We start from the raw sequence: 7,246 nt of genomic DNA, 5'->3' as shown, positions 1-7,246 counted from the left end.
AGGGTTCTTGAGAGTTTCAGCAAGAATTCCTGTGTCTGGTTCCTCAGCAAGTGCCGCCATGACTTTTATTTTCATATCTATCGTACACTCACGCAGAACACTGTATGCCTTCTCTTTTCTGCAAGCATTTGAACAGATATCCGACAACTCAGCGTAAGCAAGGCCGAATCTCATAGTTTCATCATCTTGTGCGGTCATGCTATCACCTTGACTTGTAGACAGAACTTTCAGACTCTCTGATAGATTCCTGGTCCATCTGGGGATGACAAAGGATTTTGGAACTTGATCGATCATGCTTGTTTGGTCCATCACCTTAAGCACATGGCAGCACTGAATGCCATCCCTACTCATTTTCTTGTAACTGCAACTGTATATTTCTTTTTGCGCATCCACATCTACCCTGAACTCAGACCTGTCAAATTCCTCGCCCGGATATGGTTTCCACACTTTTTCTCGAGGCTCAGTAATTTTTTAAAAAAATATACTGCCTCCCCTTTGCCAAGTCAAAGCACTTGAAGTAAGTCCGATTCTGTAGCTCCAGCTGGAATTTCCTGAATATTTCATTGGTGTATACTTGACTTGCTTGTCTTTCAATCAGAAAACCTGTCTCTAGTGATGGCGCCTTCTCTTCTGTTCGGTGTCTTTTCTTGTCAAGCGTGGCGAGGCAATTTTGCTGAATCGTGTGATACGCATCAACAAACCTTTTTATAGTGTCCTTGTGGTCGACGTAATTCTTCCACATCAAATTCGTGCTCTCACTGCGAGTGGTTGTTGACAAGAAAGGATAGAAGCAGTCCTTGAAGTAAGTCGGCACCCAAAAATTTTGGAGTTCCCATAGCGTGTTCACGTGTTTGTTGCCTTCCGCCTTGTGCATAGAAATTGCTGCTTTCCAGGCACGCTCAAACTCATCTTGATTTAGTGAGTTTTTGACGATTCAAAATAAATCATCAGACATCCCTGGGTGCTGCGCAAACACTGATGCGTTATTTTCCTTCAGGTTCTTCCTAATATGCCACCAGCAGAACCTGTGCCTCTGTAACGCCCCGAGACCGATGTGCCAGGTGTCGTCCAGTTATTCGTTGTTGTTGCCTTGTCATTTTATTGCGTGTTGCATTTCATCATGTCATCATCTGCATAGCATCATCATGTTTTCAAAACTTGCATCCGTCCCGGCCTCCTCGTTCTCTCCGTTGTCCGTTCTGAGCCCTTTCACACTTGCACGCACCCGCGGCATGTCCGAAATATTATTTTATAAGTGGCGGAAAAATGTTCTCGGAATGGGTTGAGAGTTGATGTGTGGTCTTATTATAGTGTAGATAGACCGGCTGTCAAGTTTCATCGCATTCGGAGTTCGTTTGATAGCCCAACGGATAACTATAGCGGCAATATAGCCGGTCTAACGTCGGACGTTTTCGGTATCCGGAAACCATGTCGGGCTCTCTCTCTCTCTCTTCCCCCCCCCTCTGCACAGTGCATCGAACCCCTCACGTGCACGTCCGAAATTGTCCCGAACCCGACCCGGGGAGTCGTCACCGTTGTATCCGGATCATCCCCAAACATCTACAAAACATCTCCGTTTTGTTAATTGGGCTCCCTAACTATTTTATTCACGACCGTACGATTTTAATCGGATGATCCAAACTCCCCTCCTTTTTCATATATATAGTCCGCCCCTAATCTATTTTGGACAACCCTAAAAATTCTCCCCTTGTCCCTAGCCGCGCCGCCACCCACTCAGCATCTTCATCGGGATCCCTCCAGATCCACCCTCTCTCCCTCGAATTCCCGATCGGGCCAACCACCTCCTTCCCTCGATCCACCCAACCCCGCAACCGAGGCCCCGAGCTCCTCCCGCTCGATTCCTCCTCGAGCACCTCGTGCCCGACTGCCGCTGCTCCTCGGGCGCCACCACCGGCAACCGTACCTCGCCGGAGCTCGTCCGAGAGTAGGGCCGCTGTCGCCCTCTCCTTCCTTTTCCCTCTGTTTTCCCTCTTCTCCACCTCACCTTGTCGTCTCTTGTTCTTCAGGACAGTCAGGAGCCTCACCATGGCCACCGGATGGAGCTCCGCCGTCTTCTGCTAGAGTCAAGCCGCCAGGGCCTTTCCTCCTCCCGTGCGCCTCGTCGGACCAGCCGCTCCGCCCCGACGCCATGACCGTCCCCTTCTTCCAAGTCAGCCGCCGCCAAGCTGTCATGGTTGCGCCGTCGCCCTTTGCCTTCACTGCCGCGGCCCGCGCCATCCCCGGCGAGCAAGCCGCCAGCAGCACCGCAGCCGTCCTCGTCCACGCGCACGAGTCATCGAGTGTGGACGCCCGCCCTGCAAGAGCTTCGTCCGCTCCTCTGCCTCGCCACCGTCGCCCTTTGCTTCGCGCTGCATCCCGCGCCTCGATCTTCCCCAAGACCGGCCAGATCCATCTTCCCGCGCCCGGATCCTCCTGTTCCGGCCGGTTCCCCCCTGAGCCCCGCCGCGGCGACCTCCTGCTTCTTGTCGCCATGGACATGCTGCTGTTTCTGTTCGTCAGAAACGAGCAGAGCAGTTCGCCCGACCCCTCGCTCGCCCGTTGACTGATCCGGCTGGGTCACAGCCACCGCAGGCCCAGCCAGCCTCCTCCATCCACCGGGCCAAGAGCCCATGGTGAGACCCCAGCCCAGCGCCCAGCAGATCTGGCCCATGTCTTGTTTTTTTTTCAGTTCTGCGAATTTCGCTTTATCCAGTAATTTAACTGTTTTACAGTAAAACCCTCCTAGTTCATGCATTTAATTACTCTTTAACCGTGCATCACATGTAAATAACTTATATATGTAAAATGCTTAGAATTTTGCCTAGTTTCATAATATGCCACTTTCATCCATGTTAAAAATGTTTAAAATGATGTTTGATTAAATTTGCTCCTATGTCATGCTAAAATAGTTTAATTCATAACTAAATAACCGTAACTCCGATTTTAATAAACTTTATATGTAAATGGGGTAGAATTTTTCCTAGTTTAACATGGTGCAATCATCTTGCATGTTTAACAACTCTAAAATTGTGTTTAGGGCAGAACAGTACCAAACCTTAAACTATGCATATGAGGATCTACCGGAATTATTGTTCGTTGCTTCCGGCCTCATTTAAACTTGCCTAGATAGGTAGTTTTGTCATGCTTCACCTCTTGCCATGTGAATCAACATTTAATTTTGTTGGGGTACATAAACGAGATCGAACTAAATTAACTTGTCGTGGTGTTTTGTCAATATGCAACTCGTTGCATATTGAGCTCCACTTAACTTGTAGTATTGCTTGTTGCACTTTGCCATGCCATGCCTCATTAAATCGGACATGCATCATACTTGTTTGCGCTTCATCCATGTTTATGCTTGTGTGTTTACCATGTTGTTTGCTTCTTTCTGGGTTGCTTCTCTCGTTAGCTTCGGTTTCGTTCCGGAGTTGTGAGGATTCGTTCGACTACGCCCGTTTGTCTTCTTCATGGAATCGTTCTTCTTCCTTGCGGGATCTCAGGCAAGATGATCATACCCTCGAAATCACTACTATCTTTGCTATGCTAGTTTGCTTGCTCTTTTGCTATGCCAATGCTACGATGCCTACCATTTGCTTGTCAGCCTCCCAAATTGCCATGTCAAACCTCTAACCCACCATGTCCTAGCAAACCGTTGATTGGCTATGTTACCGCTTTGCTCAGCCCCTCTTATAGCGTTGTTAGTTGCAGGTGAAGATTGAAGTTTGTTCCTTGTTGGAACATGGAGATGTTGTTCCTTGTTGGAACATGTTTACTTGTTGGGATATCACAATATATCTTATTTAATTAATGCATCTATATACTTGGTAAAGGGTGGAAGGCTCGGCCTTATGCCTGGTGTTTTGTTCCACTCTTGCCGCCCTAGTTTCCGTCATATCGGTGTTATGTTCCCGGATTTTGCATTCCTTACACGGTTGGGCTATAATGGGAACCCCTTGACAGTTCGCCTTAAGTAAAGCTCCTCCAGCAATGCCCAACATTGGTTTTACCATTTGCACTAACAACCTACCACCTTCCCTTGGGTTCTGCAGACTCAAGGGTCATCTTTATTCTAACCCCCCCGGGCCAGTGCTCCTCTGAGTGTTGGTTCAAACTGAGCTGCCTGCGGGGCCACCTCGGGGAAACTTGAGGGTTGGTTTTACTCGTAGCTAGTCTCATCTGAGTGTGCCCTGAGAAAGAGATATGTGCAGCTCCTATCGGGATTTGTCGGCACATTCGGGCGGTGTTGCTGGTTTAGTTTTACCCTGTCGAAATGTCTTGTTGTACCGGGATACCGAGTCTGATCGGAGTGTCTTGGGTGGAGGTCTATTCCTTCGTTGACCGTGAGAGCTTGTCATGGGCTAAGTTGGGACACCCCTGCAGGGATTTAAACTTTCGAGAGCCGTGCCCGCGGTTATGTGGAAGATGGGAATTTGTTAATGTCCGGTTGTAGAAAACCCGAAGTTGACCTTAATTAAAATACATCAACCGTGTGTGTAACCGTGATGGTCTCTTTCCGGCGGAGTCCGGGAAGTGAACACGGTGTTGGAGTTATGCTTGCCGCAGGTTGCTATAGGATCACTTCTTGATCATACTTTTATCGACCGTGCTTTGCCTTCTCTTCTCGCTCTCATTTGCGTATGTTAGCCACCATATATGCTAGTCGCTTGCTGCAGCTCCACCTCATGCCTTTACCTTACCATAAGCTTAAATAGTCTTGATCTTGCGGGTGCGAGATTGCTGAGTCCTCGTGACTCACCAGATACTTCCAAAACCAGTTTGCAGGTGCCGATGAAACCATGCAGGTGACGCATCCGAGCTCAAGGAGGAGCTCAATGAAGATCTTGCCCTTTGTGTTGTTTCGTTCTAGTTGATCAGTAGTGGAGCCCAGTTGGGGTCGATCGGGGACCTTTGTCGCATTTGGGGTTCTTCTTTTATTTTGGTTCCGTAGTCGGACCTTGATTGTATCTGGATGATGTAATGCTTTATTCATGTAATTGTGTGAAGTGGCGATTGTAAGCCAACTATGTATCTTTTTCCCTTATGTATTACATGGGTTGTGTGAAGATTACCTCACTTGCGACATTGCTTTCAATGCGGTTATGCCTCTAAGTCGTGCTTCAACACGTGGGAGATATAGCCGCATCGAGGGCGTTACAAGTTGGTAATCAGAGCCTTCCCCGACCTTAGGAGCCCCACTGCTTGATCGTTTTTAGCGGCCGAGTTGTGTCTAGAAAAATGTTTTGAGTCATTTAGGATTATATATATCGGAGAGTTAGGAATTCTTTTTACTCCCCAGTCTTTTCATCGCTCTGGTAAGGCATCCTGACGTAGAGTTTTGACTCTTCTCTTCTCAAATTTCACTAAAAAAATTTAGGATCCCGCGGGTATCTTGGAATCGTTCCGATGGTTTTATGATGAGAACATTGTCTTGGTGCCTCCTGTCAGGGGTTTAGTGGAAGTGTCACGGGGAGTTGAGCTCTGAGGTGTTGTCATCATAATTTTATCGTTGCAGTTCTGGAATACCTGAGTTTAGTACGCCGACATCGAAAATCTCTTTTATGCAGTTGTTGGTGAGATAACCCCGATAACCCAGTACTGAGGTGAGTACGGGAGTATTGCCATGACTCGTAAAACGGATGCTTTTCGAAGGTTGAGGTAGACGATTTCCGAAGGTTTCTTGGTTATGTGTTGAAGGATGGATACAGCTGGATGTAGGATTTGCTAGTTTTGTGTGAGATATATTGCTTCCCCTGTATCCCCAACACCTGATTGCATAACCGGAAAATTTCGGGAGTTTCATAGGTGGGAATTCAAGTAGCCCTTAGGATATCTTTCTGACGGATGTATGATATGAAATTGGGGTTCGACGTCTAGTGGTCCGCCTATTCACGGTTGGTTTTACAGTGGTCTCATTGTGTCTTAAAGAGTCCTTGGCTATGCCGACTCGGGGACGCTTCGTATGTCATGTGCACTGCCTTGTACATGATGGTGTTGTACGATTGAGCCCGTGTAGGCCCCACCACGAAAACTTCGGACGAAATTTCTATCATATGTTTGTTCTGGCTTATTCTGCAAGCCAGTCCTTTGTTTTTGTTTTGAGTTGTGGTATTCGAGTTGCTTCAATGTCAAGTGTTGATTCCATACCTTTCCGAAATGGTGTTCTCATACTCCAATGTGAATACCAACCCTTCTCGACAATCGAGATTGTCATGTCAATCCTTTTCAACCGGCGTGTTTCTCTTCAAGTGGATCCGATCACTTCAACATCAGCAAGACCAATTATCATTTCTTCTCAACGGTGTTTGTTTCATCCGTCTCCAAGTTGCCTTTGTTTTTTTCCCGCCCACCCACCCTTTTTCCTCAAGGACTAAGATTTCTTTACCAAGTATCCTTTTATTTTTGTGAAGTTTCTCCATTCTTTTCCGTCAATGTTCTTACCCGGTGGTTCTCAAGAAGATGTTCTACTAGTTCGTCATTCCTCATTCCTTTCTCTTCTCCGGTGGATTCAAGTCAAGTTTTGTTAATCATACCTTTTTCCTCATTTCAATGTCTTCTCATACCGGTGCACCTCATTATCATTCTACTTCTCGCTATTTGTTATTCCGGAGTGCTCAAGATATCTCGAAGATTCGTGTTTCCACTCTGCATTCGTTCAAGCTCTTTCGAGATTGGTATCTCATTCAAGTCATTTAATTCATCCGGTGCAACATCTCTTTTAAATCTTTTCAACGGTGTTTTCTTTTGAGTGGGCCCTAACCCACAAGTCTTTTCCCAGGATCTTACCTGACTCTTCTATTTTCCCAGAGCTATCCTAAATTCTTCTCCAAGTTTGACGTAAGAATGAGTTATCATCAGTCAAATGCTTTCTCCAAGATCTTTCAAATTCTTTTCATAGTTGGCTCAACCTCTTCGCTTTTGATTCTTCCGGTGTGCCTCAATAATTCTTGGTGGTGTTTCTCGTTGTCATTCTCATCATTTGAAGACTGAAGAAGAGTTTCTCTTTAATCTTGCTCTATTCTCTTCAAGATTCATGGTGCTAGCTTGTTGCCATCCTCTCATAATTGTTTTCGATTGTGAGAATCTTTTTCACCCATCCGGAGCATTTTAGGAGTCTTTTCAGTTTCATTCTTTGAAGCCCATCATCTCAGAATTATTCATTCTCAGCTTTCAGCTCTCGTTCTCCTATCTTGCCGGTGCATCAGTCGAATATCCTCTAATCAGTTCTTGATCTCTTTGTTCTCATGTA

The sequence above is a fragment of the Triticum dicoccoides genome, chromosome 2B, assembly GCF_002162155.2.
Source record: "Triticum dicoccoides isolate Atlit2015 ecotype Zavitan chromosome 2B, WEW_v2.0, whole genome shotgun sequence".
Taxonomy (NCBI): domain Eukaryota; kingdom Viridiplantae; phylum Streptophyta; class Magnoliopsida; order Poales; family Poaceae; genus Triticum; species Triticum dicoccoides.
This window is presented reverse-complemented; position numbering follows the sequence as displayed.